This window comes from Aedes albopictus, chromosome 2 (genome assembly GCF_035046485.1).
Source record: "Aedes albopictus strain Foshan chromosome 2, AalbF5, whole genome shotgun sequence".
Lineage (NCBI taxonomy): Eukaryota > Metazoa > Arthropoda > Insecta > Diptera > Culicidae > Aedes > Aedes albopictus.
The window spans coordinates 55,138,598-55,163,597 of record NC_085137.1 but is presented as its reverse complement, the minus strand read 5'-3'; the positions used below and the strand labels follow the sequence as shown (position 1 = coordinate 55,163,597).

Sequence of the window (25,000 nt, the reverse complement as noted above, 5' to 3'; positions counted from 1 at the left end):
TTATAGTAGAAAGTGTCCAAAATAGGTCCCCCTGCCGAAATGGTCTCAGACCCTACTATGCTGACCCGATTTTGTTAGCTTTCTGGTCCGATTATGTTTAACACTAAAGTGTTTTACACTAGACATTACCATTTCCTAATCAATCTTAACAGCAGTTGATATATTTTGGTATCATATACAAATTACGTAACAAACAAATCTCGAATTATATTTAAAAAGGGCCAAACAATTTTATATTTTGTTTCAGCGAAAAATACATGCAAAATTTGATGCAACGAATGATATACGGCATTCTTTGAAAACAGACGCAAATCAAATTCAAAGAACGTATTGGATGGATTCCTTCGGATATTACTTCTGGGAATCCTCCAGAATTTCCAAGGGCAAATGCTCCAGAGATTTTGTTCAATGATGGATTACCAGTACAAACTCCGAGTAGTCGAAAGCTTCCAAGTTTGATGATTGCGGTGTCCGGCCATTTGGCCGAATGTCGTTTGGTCGAACGCCATCTGGCCGAAAAGGTCGTTCGGCCGAATGCCATTTGGCCAAATCATGATCAAAAGAATTCAGAGGATGTTCTTGACACTCTAACTGTCAATATGATCATCAGAAGTATTTCCTTCATATAATCATAGGCTATTCCACAGACAAACAGACGTACCACTAGGGACAAATTGCGATAAAAATCATCGTCACGGAAACATAATCGCTCATTGCTAATCAGGCTGTGTTACGCAAACCACTCAGTAGGTGGCGGTAGTGAGCAAACGTCAGACAGGAGCAAAAACGATGCGAGCGCCGTGACCGAGCGATTTGCGAACTACAGAATATTTGAATTAACCGTTAAAAAGGGTAGCGATGAGAAGTGAGTAGAGTGAGTCGTCTGTTTGTCTGTGGCTATTATTTATAGTTTTGATATTCGGGAATAAGATGGCGTTGAAACTGCCAATATTTGCCCTTCTTTAAATCAATGGCTCTTCTTTAGAATCAGCACTTTTGGCTCCATGGCGTTCGGCCAAATGACCCCGCAACCGATGAATTCCTCTTGGTATTGCTGGGTATTTCTCCTAGAATTTCGTCTGGGACTCCTTCAGTTCTCCTGGGATATTTTCATAAATTTCTTCTTCAGATTCTTCCCGAGGAGTTTTAACAAAAAATGCTCCAGGAATTCTTGTTGGGATTGCATCAGGAATTTCTACAGGTATAAGGGGATCGACTGTGATTGATATTATGCTAGCGGGGATTTTCGGCTTCCAGTCGCTATGTAATCATAAACGGATATCCGTTTGTGATTACATAGAGAATGGAAGCCGAAAATCCCCGCTAGCATGTCTACTGGCATTCATTCACGGATTTTTCCTTCGAAGAATCTCTATGGATTCCTCCTAGGATTTATTGTGGAATTTTACCTTAATTGGGATTTCACCATGGATTTCTCTGAAGTTTCCTCCAGAATTTTCTATTGATATTCCACCAGAAGTCCTTTAGAGAGGAAGTTCCAAAACTTACTGCTGGTATTTCTCCAAGGATTCTTTCATGAATTTCTTTTCCTTAAATTTCTGCAGAAACTCTTGGATTTCTTCAGAAATTCTTCTAGACATTCCTCAGGAAATTTTTAAGGAGTTCTGCAGGAATTTGAAACGGGGAAGATATCCGGAGTTTAAAATAGGAGACCATAAAATCCAAGATGGAGGCTTCAAATTCAAGATGGCGGTTTTTTAATAGAGTTTTAAGCTCTAAAACCTTGTAAAATGGGTATATTAAATTTTGGTAGGGAAGATGTCTGGAGCCCAAAAGTGGTGACCAGAATATCCAAGATGGCGGTCTTAAATCGAAGATGGCGACTCCGAATTCAAAATGTTCAATGGAGTTTTTTACTCTAAAACCATGCAGTATGTGTATACTTGGTATGGAGATTGGGGAAGATGTCCGGAGTAAAAAAATGGCGACCAGAATATCCAAGATGGTGGTCTAAAATCCAAGATGACAGCTCAAAATTCAAGATGGCGTCTGTTTAATAGAGTTTTAGGCTCTAAAAGCATGTAATATTAGGTATCTTTGGTATGGGGAAGAAGTCTGAACTAAAAAATGGCGACCAGAATATCAAATATGGTGGCTTAAAACCAAAATGTTTAAAATTGCGGTTCTTTCTAAGAGTTTAAGGCTCAAACATCAAAAGCCAGATAAACGATATGTTTTCTGGTGCTATGAAATGGATTTATGCTGAACGTATGCAAGTGGGATGTTTATCAACACGTCACTTGAGTTTTGTTGATATGGGTATTTGAAGACACGACCGCGGCATCACCGCTAGGTGGATTAATTGAAGTTTCTTCAGACTCTAGTTTAATTTAAAAACACTTCACTAATACTTCACTTTTGCAAAAGAAAATAAAAAATGAATAACTCTTTTAAAGAAAACTAGAAAGGACGAGCAAATTCCTTTTAATTCTACTACTGTGCTTATCTTCGGACAGATAGGCCTATTTCGTCTGTGACTTACAGACTTCTTCAGTGTCAAGTGTCAAGACTTTTCCTTGTGTTCCGGAACACCCTGAACATCACTCTGAAGCAGCGAGCGTAGATTGAATGGCGATTGAGGTAGATTCTGTAGAACTTTGAATCCTTAATCCCATTCCACTTGACATACATTTTGCAAATTTACAATATCAGACTACCGCAAAAAGGCTGTTTCGTTGGGTTGAGGAGCACCATGGATACTGGAGGAGGAGGACAAAAGCTGCAAACGTAGATTGAATGGCGATTGAGGTAGATTTTGTAGAGCTTGACAGTACTAAACTCCAGAACATTTTGCATACCTTACATCATCCTCATAATGATTTTTTCGTGGCATTACGAAGCGAGCACCATGGATAACAATGACCGTAAACCATTTCTACGATTGTGGTAATTGGGTTGTTTAGTGAATAAAATATTGCTATTTTCTATAGCCTAATCGATAGAGCTAATTTTTCTGAGTAAGGTATGCGCACAGCAAAATCTGGCCAAAGAAAATCAAGCAGTAATAATTCATTCCAACTTGTTCCCAAACCAAAAGCAATTCATCGTAAAAAAGCATTAATTTACTTTAAATCAACATCAAGACATTGCTGATTTGACTTGTTATATCCGTCATCTCGAGTTTTGAGCTTGAGTCCTTCCGTAAAGTTTTGCACAGTACCTTCGACCGCATGCCAAGAAATTTTTACCACCTTTGTGTCAAAATCAATCTTTTTTTTTTCGATGAAAGCTGTCGTTCTTGACATTTTTTGAAGGTTCCAATTCACGGTTACTCAATATTTTTCAATTGGGTTGAGTTTTGAAGTGTATGAGATTTTACGTTTTTTGGAAAAATGCAGTACAATTTCTACATAGTTTTCTGCATACAAACGCAAGCATTCTCCACCAAAAACAGGGGACAAAAATCAATTCAAATCAATACACAATATCTAAGCTTTTGAATAAGGGGTGCCAGCCATTTTTCCCGACATTTCCCGTAGTGAAAAAAAGATTTGCTGAACATGTATTTCTAAAAGTTCGGTTTTTCAAACCACAAATTCATATTGTTGACCAAACTATGTATTTCTTGCCAAACTTCGATTTTTTCTTACTCTTAAGTTGATCTGCAACCTTTCCAGGTTATAATGATGTATAGAACCGAATACTTGAAAGCTAACTTAGGTCTGCGGGGACGGTCGCTTTAATGTACATTGTCAGATTTTCAGCACGTTTGTGCAAAAACTTTTCGAGGACTTCTTGTTCCCTTGACTCTATTTTAAACACAATGTCAAAATATATCCCGAAGTAAATATTTTTCGATTCCTTACACAATAAGCTTTCATTTGCGCCAGAGATTGCCACGATTCTTTGAAAATAGAGAAATTTCTATCCAGAATGCGGTGGCTAGATTTTGCTGTGTGCATACCTTATAACGTGATTTTATTGGATTCCAATAGCTTTGTTTTGATGGTTAGAATAACAAAACAGTTTTAATTTCGTGAATAGAATGACAGTTCAATCGATAAAATGACAGTTCGACCCGAACAAAAAAATTCTCCCATACAAACTTAAAATGCATTTTAAAAATAGTTTCGCACTCCAAAAATAATGAAATTTTGGATTTCGACTAATTTTTGGGTGGAGAATCCGATTAAAAAATAATCCGGATACCCCTAAAAAACCCAATTGTGGTAGATTATGTAGTACTTGAAAGTCCTGAACTTTAAAAAATGTTGCATACTTTACAATGTCCGTCAACCAAATAAAGTGCTTCTTGTTAGGTTGTGGATCATCAAGGATATCAGAGGACAATAACTGCAAACGTGGATTGGATGATGATTGAGGTAGATTCTGTAGAACTTGAAAGTCCTGAACACCAGAGAATTTTGCACACCTTACAATGTCGTACAACCTCAGAAAGATTTTCTCGTAACATTTCAGAGTACCATGAACGACAGCCGCTAACGTAGATTCAATGGTGAGTTTGGCACATTCTGTAGATCTTTAAAGCCCTGAACTACAGTACATTTTGCAAACCGTGAAATGTACTTAAACCATGAAAAGTGTTTCTCAGTCAAAAACGAAGTATTGTAACGGTTTCGTGTTACGAGGTCAGATTGGTATCAACTGCATCCACTTAAGCGCCAAGCAAGCACTTCCAATCGGCTTGCATGTGGATCAGCTTGAGTATCCCGGCCAGACTCTTCAAGGCGAGTCCTTGTCACAAGTTAAGATCAATTCCGAACCTACCGTGCAACAGTTAACTGTTCAAATCGCATACCCAGAACCAACGAACGATGGGGCAAATCTCTGACGAAAACCAACTGAACCAATGATCAAGTTTTCTCTCCTCATTCGATTAATTTACTAATATGTGCCATAAAACGGTTCTAAATCTATTCAGGGTGAAAACATCTTATAATGAGGTAGGGGGCAATAAAATCTTACACTCTAGTTATCTCTTATTCCCTAATGCGTGCACGCTTCTTCGACCAAAAATGGGTCTATGGGTGTTCAATGCGAACGATCATCATATGCAAAAAAAACCAAAACGATCTGACCTGCTTGCAGCCGTGAGGGTCCTGGCTGTATCCTTGTGATGTCGCCGTCACTCCGGTGGACTACCGGTCGATCCGTACACGTGACACCGTGCGCGGTACCGTCTCTATGCTCACTCGTGATGCCGGGTCGGAGAGGGTTCGGCTCTCGGCTAGCGAAGTAATTCGAGCAGTCCGATCGCTCGACCGGGGATGCTGTCAGTCGAACTACGATGACGGGCTATAACACCACCATCCGTGCTTATCACTCGTGGCTACGAGCCGTTCTCGTGTTGCTAACACCGATCGATGGGGTTCGACAAGCGGGGTGGTGATGGGCGGTGCCAATGCGCTCACGTGGTGTGAATCTCCCTTCGAGACCGATGGAGCGATATTCGGTTAGTAGCGTCCGAATTCCTCCGGAAGGCGTGGATTCCTTCGGCCCAGGGTGCGCGAGGGTCGAATACTGGCGCGGACGACGAGGCGAGCCTACAAGTCGCCGAGCTTCTGACTCGTCCCTAGAGACAGCGTGGCTGGTCGCTATCCCCTACACCCTACACTAGCACCTTCGCTTGAAGGATAGCAGTGTCCTTCAAGGAGAAAATATAACAAACGTTCGCATTAACACAATAACACAGTCACAATAACCTCATAATCACTTATTACCTGTGCCTCGTGGGAGTATTCGATACTACAGTTTTTCAGTTTTTACGCTTATTTCAAAGGTTTTTCTATCTGCGAGAATTGTTGAAAAATAAGAACGAATTCAATAATTTTCTACTCCTTCACATATTGTTCTAGGTTACTCACAACGTCTTACTGAAAACTTTTCGCAACAGGGCCTACTTCAGATTTTTAAAAATTCCACGTTATGCTCTCAAAAACTGTAATAATAATGTATGTTCAATTGATTTCTGTTTTCAGGTTTACACTATATGCTTACACAAACTTTCGTTCGATCTTCAATCACTATGGAGTAGATTACACTTTTTTCTATTAACTGTTTGGTCACATCTAACTTGCTCACCGATCGATTTGAGAATGCTAGATCATCGGATGACTTAACAATGCTAGACCTACGCGACGCCCTCTTTTCAATAGTCATCTATTGTATTTTTTTGGCAAAAACAACATTTCAGTTCTCGTATGAACTGATGAGGCTAATCGTCATTAGTTTTAGTGATGAGATCCTCCCAGTAAGTTTGCTGCAGGATAGGTTTAAATTGGTGGTTCTAAATCCCACCACCAGGGGCTCTCGAGTTACTAAAAGGTAATCGATAACCCTCGCTGGTCCCATGTTTTGAAATTGAAAAATATCTTACTTGGCGATTAGGTTTGGATAAAAATTATATTTTTGTTGACCTTTTGTAACTACGTTACATTTCCCCCTATCTCAACTAAAATATATTTAGAATAGAAATATATTTTCATTTGATTGTTATTTAATTTTGTGCGGAACTCAAAAGTAAAAACAAACGCATAACTCACCTTCTCCGAACGGGACTTCTAAGCTTCTTGTCTTAGCTTTGACAATAAGTTGAAGTGTATTCTTTTCATAACAAAATTTACTATATAACCGATACTGCGCACAGAACAAAAATTTTAGGCTTAGCTAACTACTATACACACGATTTTAGGAATAGGAATTTTAATTTAACGTAACTTTTAGAGAACAAAGGTATTATAGCTTATATTACAAGAAACACTTTTCGATTGTTCGCAGAACCATTCTTTTCCTTTGCATTGCGGATCACTCACACTCTTGCTTTCTCTACCGACAAAATTATCCCGATCTTGGATATACGCAGATTACCATCTGCCACAAACGACTAAACCGAATAATGGGATTCGAAGCTCCCTTCGTCAAGTATCCACTCGACTAGACATCGCGGTGATACGTACCGAACTGGAACACTCGGTTCCTTGTTTCAGATAACCATCCGAAAAATTATTTCTCCCTGAACTAATAAATCCATCCATAAACTCCTCTCTACATTATTCAACATTCCTCTACCTGTCGGTGATCCGGTATACCACCCCACGACGGTACCTATATAAACTGACAGCCTTCTCTCGTCACTCGTTCTTACTCTCGACTCTCAATTTCTTACTATTCTCCGTGCTGTCAGTCAGTCATCCTACCGGTCGCGGATCAAAATGGTTGCGGTTCGTCGCGAAAAATTTGAAAAAGTGTTTCGATCGAGTTTATAATACTACTAAATTAGGCAAAATATTATGTAACTAGTGAAGTGAACTCCGACGGAAATCTATTGCTAATTGGCAAACTACAAGGTCAAAAATTAATGGATGTATCGCTAAATATGTTGGGCTGATTCGTTTTTTAATATTTTTTTAGTGAAATGGTTATAGCGGCACCCACAGCAGCAGAGCAAAGCCGAGCTTGTATGAGGGTCGTTGACCCCTGGGGAAAAGTTAACAAAATTTGTTCGGAAATTGAAAGAGTTGATAAAGTTGAAAGTGAAAGAAAAAAATATCGTGTGGGCTTTATCGTCAGGTGTGTATAAGTTTTATTGCTGATCTGCTAAGAAAGTGCTAATGGTATTTTGTTGATTTACTGCTGTGGGTATAAGAAGATCTCTACTGTATCGTGGTGAATTTAACAAATTATGTGCTGAATGGGTGAAATAATATGTGCATATTGAACCAGTGAAACTACAGTTTGATGAAGAAATTATTCTAAAGTTTGGGGAACCTGAACTGACCTTCGTACTGAAGCTATCTACATCAAAATCCCAGCATACGAAGAAATAAGGCCGAGCGTTTTCCGGCTACCAGAGCATTTGCTGCCTGTATTTTGGATTCCCGAGGAACGATGGTTTCTAGTACATAGCTGGATGACGGGGACCTATCTACCCTACTCGTCTACTTGGCGTCAATAACGGAGGAAACAGGAAGCTGACATCTCAACGTTAGACAAGGTAAGCCTCTAAGAGTATTTAGTGTATATTGTTTATGTGCATCTAATTACTAGTGACACCGTCATAGCTCGAACAGAATTTGTTTATTTGGGTTGCAGATCAGCAGATCTAAACACTCCCAATTTGTTACCTTGTAAGTCTTCTAATTCAAAACAATGCGTTCCTAATTTTCCGATTATTCTGGCAGGAGAATATGTGCTAGCTAATTTGGCATTAAAGTTGTTGGCTTTATTAGACAAAAAATAGTTCTTTTTTAAAACGATATCACCTATTTTGAAATCGTGAATCTTCGCCCGTGACCGCAAGTTGTAATACTTGCTGTACTTTTCATACGCATTTTTTAAATTCCTCCGCACCCGCTCGTGAATCTCTTGCATTTCCTGATTAAATTTATTCGGATTGAAGTCTACTTCCCCTGCCGCTTCTCTGATCCTAGCATAGTCCTGACCTGTACCTATGTAATTCCTACCATAGTTAACAAAGAATGGAGTAAAATTTGTGGACTCGTGTACCGCCGTCCTTATAGCCATTGCAATTTGTTGCATATTTTCATCCCACGATTTTTGATTTCCACCCTTCAGATAGGATCTGATGGCGGCCACAATCACGCGGTTGACCCTTTCAGTCGGATTGTTGGCCGGATGGTAACTGGCGTTTTTCCAATGACTTATATGATACTTTTTAATGAGCGTGTCGAACAAGGCCGATTTAAATTGCGGTCCGTTGTCGGAAATTAGGACCTCAGGCACCCCAAAGAGCAAAAAGACCATGGATTCTAAAAATTTGACTAGGCTATCAGTTTTAGCCTCCCGCATCGGCTGTATAAGGACAAACTTTGAAAAATGGTCCGTTACGACAAGGAGTGAGGTGTTACCTGAGCGAGATCGTGGGAATGGTCCCATATAGTCAACCGATATGACCTGCCACGGCATTGACGCTAATTTGGGACGACCCATTGGTGGTATTTTAGGCTGGTTTGGATGCTTGGACATTTTACAAACATCGCATCCGCGACAGTATCGCTTAACTTCTAAAGACATCCCTGACCAATAGTATTTCTCCTGTATCCGGCGTAATGTCTTTAGATATCCTAGATGAGCAATTCCATGTTCAGCGTTTAGGATCTGGATTCGTTCAGCCCTGGACGGAATGAGCTTCCACTCGTATCTACGATCTGCTGATCGACCCGTGTTGACATACTTGTACACCCTGCCATTGACGACCTTAAAATCTTTGTAACGATCGGGTTTGGCTTCGACCCCGCGCTTCAGTTGCTCCAAATCGACGTCTAGGTCGATGGCATTTACATCTACCGATCTTGATAAGGCGTCCGCAATTACATTTAATTTGCCCTTCCTATACTCCAAAACTAGGTCGTGTTGTTGAAGCTTAAGTGCCCATCGGGCCAACCTGGCCGAATTTCCTTCCACGCTAATCTTGTTCAGCCATTTTAATGACTGGGCGTCCGTCACTACTCGAAATTGAGTGCCTTCCACGTAGTGGCGGAACTTCTCTATCGCCAGTATCACCGCCAAACACTCGCGTTCCGTCGCCGAATATTTTCTTTGCGTTGCCGAAAACTTGCGCGAGAAGTAAGCAATTGGCCTTCGCACTCCTTCAAAGTATTGCACCAAGACTGCTCCGGCAGCAACAGCTGACGCATCCGACTCTATCACAAATTGTTGACCAAAGTCAGGGTTGGCCAAAACTGGAGGGGAAGTCAGTATTCCTTTAACAACACTTAAGGCTTGCTCCGCCTCTTCAGTCCAGATTAGTTTAGTTTTGTTCTTTTTCAACAAATCGGTGACTGGGGCCAAGAGTGTGGAGTAATTGGGAATAAATTGTTTGTAAAACCCCACCATTCCCATAAGCCTCCGGACATCTTTTAACGTCTTAGGCGACGGATAGTTCAAAATAGGCTGGAGCTTTTCACTATCCACTGACAATCCTTCCTCTGATAGTATATATCCTAGGTAGGAGATCCTTTTTTGGCAAAACCGGGATTTCTCGACGCTTATCGATAGATTTGCTGCTCTTAGCCGCTCTGCTATTGTTCGTAAAAGACGGAAGTGTTCCTGGAGGGTTTGAGACGTGACCACAATGTCGTCTAAGTACACGAAAACCTGAGGTTCAAGGTCGTACCCGAGTACTCGGTTCATTAACTTGGTTTGTGTCACCGGAGCACCAGTTAATCCAAAAGGCATGACCTTAAACCGGTATAAGGATTTACCTGCTCGGAAAGACGTTAAATCTCGACTCTCTGGTGCCAACGGAATCTGCCAGTAGGCTTTTGAGAGGTCAATAATCGAAAAGTATCGCGCCTTTTCGATTCGTCCGAGAATCACCTGCATGTCCGGGAAGGGATATGCCTCCTTTTTCGTGACCTCATTAATTCGGCGGCAGTCCAGACACAATCTCCATTCACCCGAGGACTTTTTCACTGGCAAAAGAGGATTACACCAATCCGCGGTAGATTCCTCAATTACGTCGAGTTCTTTCATTCGTTGGATCTCCTTTTCCATTTCCCTCTCAATCGCTGGAGACCACCGATACCTCGGCGGTTTCTTGGGCTTCTCTCCTTCCAGAATTTCTATCCTATGTTGCAGAACGGATGTTCTACCCAACGTCCCGTTTCCTTTTAAAGTTTCGATGATTTGCATAAGCTGGTTTCGTTCTTCTGGGTTAAGGTCGTGTTCGGTAGGTATCTCTGACGATTTAGTAGGTTTAGGTGATTCTACCGATGGTAAATCTAAACTGGCGTCTTCGACCTCCCTGGGTTTAACGATATCCGAAGTTTTCTCGAGGATCAAATTTATTTCAACACCCTCGTCAAAATATTGTTCTACACAGTTTAAACTCATTGGACTACTGGTGACGCAATTGGTCTCCAGTCGTGTAAGAATCCCGTTCTCTCCACATGCGGGTGTAATTTTGAACATCTTCCAGAAATCGTTTCCGAGAATCAGTTTCTTGGCCAAATTCGGGACATGTAATGTGGGTATTACCTTCGTTATTCCCTTGAACGTATAAGGAATAAAAACGAGGGTGACGCATTCATGTGGAGTTCCATCGGCAGTTCTTATTTGAATGTTGGTGGGCTCCATCAGGAAGTTATGTTTAGTCAGTAAATCTGTATCGCTAACAATACTGGCGGCGGCTCCAGAGTCTAAAAGTCCTTTAATCTTCGTACCAAAAATCGATACCGTAAGGTATGGACATTTATTCTCCTTTGTTTGAATAGTCATAATTTGGGGGTACTTTTGGAAAAGTTGTCGAGGGGGAGTTGAATCCGAATGATTGGAAGGGTTACTCCCTAATTCCCTTCCGTATAATCGTTTTTTGCTCCTGCTTGAGGCCCTCGGTGATTACTTGGGCAGTTCATAGCAACTACCTCAGGCTGGCCGCAAATGTGGCAAAACAACCTTTTGCTTCTTGAACAGTCTCTCCAATAATGCCCAAACTGTCTGCAATTCCAACACAATATTGGGGTTTCTGTGTTGATAGCTGTATCTTTAGGCGTTTCCTTTTTCTCAGTAATTCCCTTTTGTTCTCGGAGTTTCCCTCGGGTTATCGCATTAACTTCTGGGTCTTCTTGACCAGATTCGTCGTCCCAGCTTCCCTCATCCATGCAATGTACAGGATATTGCCGAGGTCTTTGGGCGTACGATCGATAGACCGACTTATCTAATTCGTAACAGAGGTTACATAACGTCTCCATGTCGATACTTTCGATATCGATAAAGGCGAGATGGGGTCGATACCAATCGCGCATATTATCAACCAAGATACCTATTTTCGTTCTCGAGTTCATGGGTTTCGACAATTGCTGGCACAGACGCTCAATCTCTCCCATAAACGTAACGAACGTCTCGTTGGACATCTGTTTCCGCTCGCGGATCTCTCGCTCGATCACCTTATCCTTGTTTGGCACTTCGAATCGCAATCGCAAATAATATTTCAACGTCTGCCAAGTGGTAAATTTTTGGCTGAACGTATAATACCATATCTCCGCTGGCGATTCCGGGCGAAACAGAAAATTTGCCTTACTCAAAAGTTCTATTTCGGAAACCTGATTGTTTCGCGCCAAAACGTCAACTCTCTTCAAAAATTCCTCAACTGACATTCCCTTCGGTTCTCCACTAAACCTTATTGGCCATTTATTAATGGGCACTTTATTCTGATTGTTTCTGTCGTAATTTGGTTGTTCCCCCGAACGCGCTGGGACATGAACATTATTTCGAAGATCATCCGCTACTGACTGGGGTCGAGGTTCTGCTCGGTGAGTTATTTGAATTGGGGTGGAAGTTCGGTTTTCTACACGATGATAACCAAGTCCAGGATGTGGTGGCGGTTGTTGAGGCTCCCTTTCGAGATATGGATATCTTTGTCCTGGATTTTCGTAGTTCGCAGTGGCGTACATTTGTTGATTGGGGTCTCTCCCTCTTGCTGTGGTTTCGACAACTGGAGGAGGCTCGGCTCTTCTCGGCATTTCCTGCCTTCCTTGAGCAATACGGCCCAACATACTCTCCAATAACGGCCCTAGCACATCTTGCACGATTTGACTCACTTCGGCTCTAAGAACCGTGGTATCCCCAAGATTTGGCGTAGCAGGACTCTGCTGTCTGACTGGCGATGGGTTTCGAGCTAGACGATGGGACTGTGACGGAGGTGGTGCGGGTAGCGAGGTTGGTGTTGGTGGCCGTGTTGATGGAGGTGGAACTAAAGGTGGTAGTAAATTCGCAGGTGGAGGTGGTAAAGTATTCATGAGTCCTGGGAGTAAGGTCGAAGTCGGTGGTAATGTGTGGGTGCCTTGAAACAAGTGATTAAACGATTCACTCGATCGAACCGATTGATTCACAGTTGCATTGTCATTCAAGTTTGACTTTCGAATAGAGTCTGACATGAACCCGACTCTAGGCCGTCTCATCCCACTACTTGGGTCCGTTGGACCGCCTGCCCTGTTTTCTCTCAAAATTGTCAAGGAAACTGCTCCATCTTCTTCAGACCTGGGGGGTGGGAATTCCAGCGCCGGGTTCCTAGGAATGGCTCCGGTGTGTCGTGGTGGGATTACTCGTTCGTTGGGAGCAGTAGCCCTAACGGGAGTTCTGTCATCAGGGTTACCAAACGTCTCAAAGAGGAACTCAATCTCATCGAGCAACTCTTGTTTTAAAGCAGTTTGCCGATCGTTAATCGCATTCAATCGATTCACTCTCAAGCGTATATGACGCAAGCGCGAAATTAACATTTGCTTCCCCCCTTGAACTTCTAGGTCTTGCCTGATCATGATCAGTTTCACTTGGATGACCGAGAGCTCGTCTTCGATCGTCTTATTGGTCCTTACAGTGCTGGAACCACGCAGCTCTTCCAATTGTAATTTCCTCAATTCTCCTCTTTGTTCTTCAAGTGGAGCATTAGTCATGTTAATATTTCGTATTTCCAGTTCGTATTGCACTTCATCTGGTAACAAATCGTTCGGGTTGATGTAGGATCCCGCCCCAACATGGTTGAGGGAGTAAGCCATCGTTAATTATTTTCAGACAGGTCAGTTCAAAATTCAAAGATTCCGTAACAATTATCAAATACTAAAGGTAATAAAGGTTGTTCAATTCAAAAAAACTAATTATAATAAGAGAATAAACAGATCAGCCCTTCAAAATTTCTTACCGCCTATTGATATTGTTTACTATTTTAGGTAAGTTCAACCGACCGACGCTAACGAGTTCGAACCCGATTGCAAATAACCTACTTTTAAGAGTTCATGTGAGTATAGACCCTTAAATAATGATTCTTAGAAAAATCGAAATTGAATGGAAACAAAACCTATTTGATACTAATCGCCCTATTATTGAGATTCGCAACTAAAAATCAAAATTTGTCGCAATTCGCATCTAGAGATCCAAATTGGATCTTTCGCCCTAATTTTTCCAAAGGCCCCACGTTGGGCGCCAAAATGTAACGGTTTCGTGTTACGAGGTCAGATTGGTATCACCGCATCCACTTAAGCGCCAAGCAAGCACTTCCAATCGGCTTGCATGTGGATCAGCTTGAGTATCCCGGCCAGACTCTTCAAGGCGAGTCCTTGTCACAAGTTAAGATCAATTCCGAACCTACCGTGCAACAGTTAACTGTTCAAATCGCATACCCAGAACCAACGAACGATGGGGCAAATCTCTGACGAAAACCAACTGAACCAATGATCAAGTTTTCTCTCCTCATTCGATTAATTTACTAATATGTGCCATAAAACGGTTCTAAATCTATTCAGGGTGAAAACATCTTATAATGAGGTAGGGGGCAATAAAATCTTACACTCTAGTTATCTCTTATTCCCTAATGCGTGCACGCTTCTTCGACCAAAAATGGGTCTATGGGTGTTCAATGCGAACGATCATCATATGCAAAAAAAACCAAAACGATCTGACCTGCTTGCAGCCGTGAGGGTCCTGGCTGTATCCTTGTGATGTCGCCGTCACTCCGGTGGACTACCGGTCGATCCGTACACGTGACACCGTGCGCGGTACCGTCTCTATGCTCACTCGTGATGCCGGGTCGGAGAGGGTTCGGCTCTCGGCTAGCGAAGTAATTCGAGCAGTCCGATCGCTCGACCGGGGATGCTGTCAGTCGAACTACGATGACGGGCTATAACACCACCATCCGTGCTTATCACTCGTGGCTACGAGCCGTTCTCGTGTTGCTAACACCGATCGATGGGGTTCGACAAGCGGGGTGGTGATGGGCGGTGCCAATGCGCTCACGTGGTGTGAATCTCCCTTCGAGACCGATGGAGCGATATTCGGTTAGTAGCGTCCGAATTCCTCCGGAAGGCGTGGATTCCTTCGGCCCAGGGTGCGCGAGGGTCGAATACTGGCGCGGACGACGAGGCGAGCCTACAAGTCGCCGAGCTTCTGACTCGTCCCTAGAGACAGCGTGGCTGGTCGCTATCCCCTACACCCTACACTAGCACCTTCGCTTGAAGGATAGCAGTGTCCTTCAAGGAGAAAATATAACAAACGTTCGCATTAACACAATAACACAGTCACAATAACCTCATAATCACTTATTACCTGTGCCTCGTGGGAGTATTCGATACTACAGTTTTTCAGTTTTTACGCTTATTTCAAAGGTTTTTCTATCTGCGAGAATTGTTGAAAAATAAGAACGAATTCAATAATTTTCTACTCCTTCACATATTGTTCTAGGTTACTCACAACGTCTTACTGAAAACTTTTCGCAACAGGGCCTACTTCAGATTTTTAAAAATTCCACGTTATGCTCTCAAAAACTGTAATAATAATGTATGTTCAATTGATTTCTGTTTTCAGGTTTACACTATATGCTTACACAAACTTTCGTTCGATCTTCAATCACTATGGAGTAGATTACACTTTTTTCTATTAACTGTTTGGTCACATCTAACTTGCTCACCGATCGATTTGAGAATGCTAGATCATCGGATGACTTAACAATGCTAGACCTACGCGACGCCCTCTTTTCAATAGTCATCTATTGTATTTTTTTGGCAAAAACAACATTTCAGTTCTCGTATGAACTGATGAGGCTAATCGTCATTAGTTTTAGTGATGAGATCCTCCCAGTAAGTTTGCTGCAGGATAGGTTTAAATTGGTGGTTCTAAATCCCACCACCAGGGGCTCTCGAGTTACTAAAAGGTAATCGATAACCCTCGCTGGTCCCATGTTTTGAAATTGAAAAATATCTTACTTGGCGATTAGGTTTGCATAAAAATTATATTTTTGTTGACCTTTTGTAACTACGTTACAGTATCTCTGAATATACCGGTCAAAAGTCGCAAAGTCATATTGAATTGGAGCTATGGTAGATCCTGTTGATCGTGTAAGTCTTAACTCCAGGATAGTTTGGACCAGGGATGCCAGATGATTTTTTTGAAAAATCTGTATTACTCTTTTCAAAACTCTATATCCCATACAAATTTGGGTGAAAAATCTGTATCCCATACAAAAATAAAATAGCACCTTCAACTCAAAAATCTGTATTTCATATAAAATTAAATCTGTACGGATACTCAAAAATCTGTATAATATAGATAAATCTGTATATATGGCATCTCTGGTTTGGACATCCTACAACATCCAAACAAACCAAAAAAGCTGCCCACTTATATCCAAGGCTCTAAGAGTATTTTGCAATGGATCACTAAAATAACTAAAACGGCCGCTATGAAATGAACAGATTGCGCCACCGTAGCCTTGTGTGTTTGACGTAGCTCGACTGCTGTCACTGTGTTATCGTCCATATACGGTGGCGCTTTTGTTTTGATGTGGTGAGTAGAGGAAAAGTCGGCTTCAGTGATCCATTGTTCCACACATTTATTGCATTGATTACATTCAGGCACTTACAGAGCATATGACTTAAATTTCATAACGTCTTGGAGGCCTTTAGGTGATCTGGGTTTATTGGACGTGATCACCGAAGTAATCCAGACGTCAAGGATCTTCGTAAGGATCTTTAATAGCCACCTATTTTGAAAATGGGGAAGGGTGCAGGGGGATGTCAGTTTAAAAAACTACTGAGATCTCGATTTTTAAAATTTTTTGGACCGTTCTGTCACTTTAAGAGTTTAAAGGGCAGATATTTCGATTATGGGCAACAGACAATCCAAATACGGAAGCATTTCGTAAACTCTAGATGGATATAAGAACTCGAACTACGTTGAACGCTTAATCTAAGAAATTTCCCATATTATCGAAGACCACAGCTTGCCTATCAACTTCTACAGCTCAAGAAAGTTGATGGATCATACCATTAGACATGTTGAACTGGCCAATTCAGCTAGAAAATAGTCTATCAATACTCACCGCATCTGTTCTATGTTGGACAGGGACTGCTGAAGTCACTACAGAAAGTCAGTGTACCAATAACACTTGCAGCCTGGTTGATTTAGATAACTTGAAGACTTATTAGCATGCCTATTGGCTCTGTGAGGAAGTAAAGGTTGTCAGTAATTAGTACAGTCTTTCTCCCCCAAAAACTACGAAGTTTTGGTGCTAATCTGTAAATTGGTTGTCTAGGGATGAGCATCTACTACCCCTTGAGAATCACTTGCGCCACGTAGTGAGTCAATCTTGAACAAAATTGTTTTCTATGAGAAAGTATGCAATCTTATTAGCAACTTTGCTGAAGTCAGTATCCTTCTAAATGGCCCAGAACGAAAGATGTTCGACATTTAAACTAAATTGGAAGCTCCTACCCGAGCAGAAGAAAATATCAACAGCATAATAAAATATGTTATTTTGGCCTTATAAGGTACACCGGGGCAAGTTGAAACGGGTGGGGTAAGATGAAACAGCGGGTTAACATGATGTTTTCTAATAATGATAAACAGTTAGATCGCCATAACACATAGTTTTTTATTCAAACAATCTTTTAGAGAAGGAAAAAATTCCTAATTGTATTGAAATCTATTTCAAAACTTCGTGTTTCATCTTGCCCCACCCGTTTCAACTTGCCCCGGTGTACCTTAACTGTATAATGGAATCAGTATTTTTGATGTTATTAGCATAACATATTATGTTATGAACTTGTCTGCCATAAGCGGCAAAATAACAAATATCATATCAAAAAAATGTTCCTAGAAGAATAATTAAATAACATGTTTTGTTGGATCAATTACAACTTAATAACAGGAAATTTGTGAACTTGTTACTGCTGTGTTATTCTCCATCACATATTTGTATATTATCTATAGCAGAATAATAACTAAAGATGTTCTACAACAAAATATATTATTGAAATGTTATCTTGTGGATATATTTCCTAAAAACTTGAATATAACAAAATAAGATTGCCCAACAAAACATGTTATTAAAAAGATATATTTTTATAAGTTAACAATAACAAATTATGATATAAAAACAGGCTATGTGATTCTGTTGTTATCAATTTGCTATTCTCCTCTGCTCGGGTAAGAACACTAGTGCCACGTTGTGAGTGATTCTCCAACTAAATTGTTTCTATGTGAAAGCGCTTAGTCTTCTAAGCATTTAGTCGAAGATCGAATCGTTCTAAGTTAGCCAGAACGTGAGCTGTAGGATGTCTAAACTAAACTCGTAACTCCTAGCACCACGAAGTAAGTATTTCTTGAACGATATTCTTTTTTTCATGTAAAAACTCTTAGTCTTCTAAGCAACTTAGCCGAAGACAGAATCCTTCTAAATGGTCCAGAACGAAAGGTATTGCATGGTGCCCTGTACAGCAGATTCCCTGTGGCCAGTTATTCCGGTAAATCATTGTCGACTTTTTTAATCTACCATATTTTCCCGCTATCCATAATCGTTCGGAATCTTTTCGGAAGATTTTTTCTCTCGAAATTCTTATTCTCCGGGAGGATTTAATCTGCTCTCGTATATGGCAGTGCCTACACGTCATAATATAATAAACGTTAGCATAAGGAGTATTTCTCACAACTACTACGTGTGCACATTTTAATGTCGAAGTAGTTCCCCACAACACATGTAGTGTTCAATATGCTTCAAGCTCGACCAAGGCTTGATCCGCTCGAAACGACGCAAATGATTTATCAACTGCAATGGAAATGTCTCACGCAACCAATTGTGCGACGCGAACAGGTTCATAAATTCAATCTAGCACAATTTCCGGTCCGACCGAATTTTCGCCCCTGCATTTGACCCATCATCATTCATCATCCATGGGCTGCAAAGTGCGCCGCACCCCAAAACAAACAAAACAGTCAGTTCAATAGTACCTATAGTCAGTCATAGTGGTTGTAATGCATAACAACACTCGTCCCGCGCGCGCGATAAACACCGATTCAAGAGGAAGTTCAAATCTGCGTACAAATTCTCGATGTTTGCAACTACAAGCACGAAGACACGAAGTTTATTTTCACGATTTGTCCACTTTACCCACAACCAGTGTTGCCACAGGTACAGATTATTCTGGAAAAGTACAGATTTTTTTCGTCTTTTTGGTACAGATTCTGTACGGTACAGATTACAGATTTTCAGCAAATGGTACAGAATGGTACAGATTTTTTTAAATTGGGAAAAAATCATTAAAATTCTAATTTAGAACATTTTTAATACTGATATTTTTGTTTTTAAAGTTCAAAAAATGGTAACAATATACTCAAAATAACTGTTGTTCATAGTTAAGCATGGATTTAATACTCTTTTTTGGGTATTCTTATCGATTTTAAATCAAATATGGTACAAATTTGGTACAGATTTTGGGTACAGATTTTTAGAATGTCTGGTACAGATTAAAAAGATTTTTGAGCCTCCGGTACAGATAAAAATGTGGCAACACTGCCCACAACTACACGAAATGCGAAAAAAATTAACTGAAACATGCGAACCCACAAAACCGGGAAGGGATGCTGTGCTGCATATTTCCTGTGTTTCCTGTGTGCCATCGCGCTATCATCATCGTCGTCGTCGTCATCGTCGTCGTCCCTCGGTCCCTAAACGAGAACGAGCTCGCTGAATTCGTTCGTTCGGTTCTTCCGTTTCAATCAAGCGCACGTGACGACAGCACAACCCTACTGGAGCGGGAGCGCGGGCTAACCGAGAGCGAAATGGGTGGTAATGAGAGAGCTAACTGGAAGAGCGTGTGTGTGTACCGATGGAGTACACAACCATGTGACAGAATTTTCTCCCCCTATCAGTACGGGCGACGACAGTGGCCAAATTTCGAAGGAAGTGTTCCTATGTCGTGTGTTGAATGGGCCTGGTATGCTGCAGGGGGTTGGAATCAAATGCTCCTCAGATCAATATGTACAATTTTGCATGCCAATCCAAAAATTGTGTGAATTTCAACAGTCGATAAATCAAGTTAAATCCAAGATGGCAACAAATCCGCATCAAAGCTACACTGAAATAAATTTTGTTGTCGTTTCCACCGAATCCATGGTAGAATTAAGAACTGTACCAACAATTTTCAACCGAATGCAAAATTCTGTTAATTGTACTGAAACATTGTCAATATTACCATGCGTGTATTACTGTTGACTAAAAACATTCTTGGTTCTACTATTTGGGCATAGTAATTTCGACCATGTAGACTTGAATGTTGCGCGTCTTAGATAAACATGGTCAAAAATACAATGTCAAAATAGTAACATCAAGAATGTTTTTAGTCAATGGTACTTCACGCATGGTAATATTGACATTATTTCAGTACAATTAACAGAATTTTGCATTCGGTTGAAAATTGTTGGTACAGTTCTTAATTTTACCATGGATTCGGTGGAAACAACAACAAAATTTATTTCAGTGTACTATCAAACAATAGACCAACACTTCGGTAAATCTGTAACCTATAAAAAAAAAAATTGGGGTGATTTCAGTAACGATCCTACTTCTATAGACTGTTTCAGAAATTATAAATACACTTTGTTTATCAAATAAAATAAACTGTATTGATGATTTCAACCAACTTTTTAAAGAATACCGCATATTGTGACCCATATTTTTGTATTTCCTTTCAGTTGTCATGATATTTTAAAGAACAGTCGAGTTCACCAACAATCAACTTCATTCTTTGCAAATCTTCTTGAGATTTCTTCAAGAATTCCTATTGGAAATTCCTCTAGAATTTGTAGTGGCAATTATCCAGAAATTCTTGCTGATGTTCTAGGAATACTTTCGGGGATTTCTATAAGAATACCTTCTAGGGATTCCTTCAGAAACGCTTGAAGGATTTTTCTCAGGAACTTACACAAAAACTTCTTAAGAGATGTATCATGAGATTTTTATAAGGATTCCACAAATTCTTTCAGAATTTTCACTTATCAGGTATCAGAAGGCCGGCTCCAGGGGCACGTTATCCTCCATTTGGGACATTTGTGCCATCGCCAAAATAATAGCCTATTTCATCATCTACCTGAGGGAAAAGGAAGGAAATAAAGATAGGAATGGGGATAAGGACAGGTAGGGAAATAGGAAAAGTACCCTGGAAGAGGATACTAACGCATAAGCGTACCACAATGGGTTTAAACAGCGCCCTGAAAAGGGCACTGTAATAACGCATAAAGCGAAAGAGAGCCTATAGCTCTTTACCACAGCGGGTTAAGAACAACAGAATATCCTGAAGATTCAGGTTTCTGAAGTCAGTTTCACTTAATAAATGTTTACTGAATACTCGGAAACGCAGTTGCGCGAAAACTGGACAGTTACATATCAAATGATACGAAGTTCCATAATCGGATTGACAGCTATTACAGGCAAATGAATCAGCTTGCTGAATATTCGCCATGTGATAACGCCAGGTGTGAATCTGAAGCTTCACCCAACATTTCGATATCGGAATAGCTGGCTCAGGGCCAATGAAGTCATGTGATGCTCCAGTGCGAGCTAACTCATCAGCCAATTCATTTCCAGCGATGGAAGAATGGCCAGGTACCCATACAAGGTGAACAGCGTTTGCTGATTTCAGCTCCACGATTTGAGTTCGACAAGCGATAACTACCTTCGACCTACAGTTAGCCGAAGCAAGTGCTTTAATATCAGCCTGGCTATCTGAACAGAAGTATATTACTTTGCCCATTACGTGGTGCTGAAGTGCTGATTGCACTCCGCACATAAGAGCAAAGTTTTCTTCCTGAAAAACGGTGCAGTGTCTACCAAGTGAATAAGACTGATGCAGCCTTAGCTCTCGAGAATAAACACCGGCACCTGCTCGACCTTCCAGAAGGGAGCCATCAGTGTAACATACGATGCCGTCTGAAATACTTCTCTCCAGATATCCAGATGTCCACTCTTCCCGGGAAGGGAATTTCGTGGAAAATGTCCTATATGGAAAATTACAAGAAATTGAGGGGCCCAGAATCAGAGGGGTGTAAGTGACCATTTTGTTGATTTTGAGCTGAGCATATCATAAAATTCTTCAGATTTCAAGCTTTCCGGAACTATTTTCAGATTGTTTCTACGATGATTGGAAAAATTACAATAAATCAGAGAAAATTGGGTTGAATTCATAACTCCATACATTTTGTATGGGATGAAAAATTGGTCAAAAACTTCAAACCTCATTTACTCGAAAGTGGGTTTTTGTCACTTCCACCCCTTTGCTTCTAACCCCCTAAATTGTAAGATCACTTGGAGCAAGGACAATTTTGTCCCAATTCACCAAAAGTGGAAACAACGAGGTGTGTTGATGGGTGGTTCACAGGAGTTTCCTCTAGTAGACCGAGTACCCGTAGACGGTAAGTGCAAGAAAGTGCTTCTTGTTTGAGATGAATATGTAGTGCAGCAACGTCAAAGAGAACTTCAAGCGCTGCCGTGGGAGTTGAAGGGAACGCTCCAGACATCGCCATTAAGCACATCCTTTGGAGATGGCCTAACTTTGATTGGACCGTTCTCATTTCGCTTTTGCCACCACACAAGACATCCATAAGCCAATATTGGCCGAACAACAGTTGTGTAGATCCATTTGATATACTTGGGTTTTAGACCCCAAGTTGTACCAAAGGTTCGCCGGCATTGCTCGAAAGCCATACAAGCTTTCTTGATCCTGAACTCAATGTGAGGTGTCCAGGAAAGCTTGGAATCAAGAATAACTCCAACGTACTTTACATGTTCAGTCACATTGATTTCACCTTTCCTTAAAAAGAACAATAGATGTTTTACTCGGATTAACCGAAAGGCCATATTGGCGAAACCAACCCTCAACTACCTGAAGGGCGCTTTGCATCAGGTCGAAAAGGGTGGTTATACACATACCAACTAACATTGCTAGGTAGTCATCGGCAAAACCATAAGTAGGGAAACTGCTATTATTGAGTTGCCTCAATAGCGTATCTGCTACGAGATTCCACAAAAGCGGTGACAAAACTCCCCCTTGGGGGCATCCACAAACACTCAATTTCCTAATCCCTGCTAGACGCAATGTCGAGAAGAGATATCGGTTTTTGAGCATTTGGTGAATCCAATTGGAAATCATTGGAGATATACCATGACTCCGTGCGTCTTCCAATATGGCATCGAAAGGCACGTTGTCAAAGGCACCCTCGATATCTAAGAAAACACCCAGACAAGACTGCTTTTGAGCGAATGCTCTCTCGATATCGTAAACAACCTTGTATAAAAGAGTCACAGTGAACTTACCAGATTGGTAGGCATGTTGGTTCACATGAAGAGGCACGTTGGCCAGATGAACATCACGGATGTGATGATCCACAATGTGTTCTAAGCATTTCAGAAGAAAAGAGGTCAAACTGATAGGTCTGAAACTCTTTGCTTCTTCATACGACGCACGACCCACTTTCGGAATAAACTTCACAGTAATATCCCGCCAGGATTTGGGAATATACCCTGTAGCAAAACTGCAACCAAGTATTTTTTTCATAACATGATTGAAATGATCAAATCCCTCCTAAAGTAAAATAGGATAAATCCCATCTGCCCCAGGAGATTGAAAAGGAGCAAAGCTATTAAGTGCCCACTCAATCGATTCTATAGTTACAATACTCCGAGCCAAAGCCAGGGAATCGTAACTACAAGAAAAGACATCAGGTTCATCTGAAGATGTAATATCCACACATCCAGGGAAGTGTGTGCTGAATAAGCATTCCAGAACTTCCTCATCAGAGGAAGTCAGAACGCCATTTGGCAAACGAAGTTCGTTCACTCGGAAATCCTTAGATTTCGCAAGGATTTTATTTAACCGACTGATTTCACTCAAACTGGAAACATTTGTACAAAGGTTTTTCCAGCCGGACCGTTCAGCAGACCGGAGAGCTCTCCTGTAGGCCTTGCGAGCTGACCTGAAACCCCCCGAACCAGCAGAACGCCGTCTGTTCCAACTCTTTCTACATTGTTTCCTGAGTTTCGCCAGATCAGAGTTCCACCAAGGGGTTCCTCTTGTGATCTTCACAGACCGTAGAGGGCATGCTTCTTCAAAAGCTTCCATGATGAAGGTCGTTGTAGTATCGACGGCATCATCCAAATCACTTGCAGTGTCAATGGGTGGTGAGTATCCATGAAATTTGGCCGCAACCAAATCAGTAAAAAGATCCCAGTTTGTTGACCGGGGATTCCTGAAACGCAATGTTTGCTAAGTAACATTTATATATTCAAAAAAGATGTAGCAATGGTCAGATAAAGATTCTTCATCTGACACAAGCCAATTGGTCAGCTCGTGACTAATTCTACTAGAGCAAAGCGTTATATCTAACACTTCCTCTCTAGCAGATACCATGAAGGTTGGGCGGTTGCCTATGTTAAGTAATGCAAGATCCGTACTACTTAAGTACTCCATCAAACTGGAGCCTCTCAAGTTAATGTCTGAGCTGCCCCAGATGATATGGTGAGCATTAGCATCACTGCCAACAATTAGCGGAAGGCCTTTTGAAGTACAGTATGTGATGACTTGTTTGAAAGCATCCGTAGGGGATGGTCCATCATGCGGTAAATAAACCGAACAATAAACATATTTCCTGTTGAGGTTTCCAACAGATACATCGATTGTGATAGCACATACATCTCTGGTGGTTAGTTCAGAGATGAGTGTAGCAACTATTGCGTTGTTGACAAGCACACAGGCTCGAGGCATGACACGTGAGTTTGCCATTTCATGTTTACTGAAAGTAGCAAACACCGGGTTCACAAGGTTTCCTAGATAGAAATTCCCCTTACGGAAGTAAGGTTCTTGGACCAAGGCCACTTGGGCTGAACCATTTTGCATAAGTCTGCAAAGATTGAATGTCGCTGTTCTTTTATGCTAACCGTAGCCACTACCCAAACTAGGCAAAATTAAACTCTTCGCAACAACAGCACAACAAAGAACAGCAACAATAAAACCAGATCGGTATCGATTGGAAAACGCCAAAGGCGAGGATACGCAGAATACACTGTGTAAATCGCATAATGCGAAACCATATAGGTGAAAATTTAAACTACTTAACAACATCTCCATAATCCCGCCCTTATTTAGCCTCAAGTGAGACTAAAGAAGGGCAGCCGATTGTCTCAGTGAAACACAAGGTCCACTGGACCATTGCTCCGGTTAGCGCAGTAAGGGGAACATAC

At 41.1% G+C, this 25,000-nt stretch overlaps 3 long non-coding RNA genes across 3 annotated transcripts in view; all 3 read right to left on the bottom strand.

Moving 5' to 3' along the window:
- LOC134288922 (uncharacterized) overlaps positions 1-25,000 on the bottom strand; it is a 399,892-nt gene that overhangs the window by 51,727 nt on the left and 323,165 nt on the right. The gene's annotated exons all lie outside the window — the stretch shown is intronic.
- LOC134287604 (uncharacterized) lies at positions 5,362-6,604 on the bottom strand. Its single transcript, XR_009997399.1, has 2 exons — positions 5,703-6,604; positions 5,362-5,626 (listed from the first exon to the last, which is right to left on the bottom strand). It is a non-coding gene; the product is annotated as an uncharacterized LOC134287604 (long non-coding RNA).
- LOC134288921 (uncharacterized) lies at positions 14,699-15,695 on the bottom strand. The gene is made up of 2 exons (XR_009998175.1): positions 15,040-15,695; positions 14,699-14,963 (listed from the first exon to the last, which is right to left on the bottom strand). It is a non-coding gene; the product is annotated as an uncharacterized LOC134288921 (long non-coding RNA).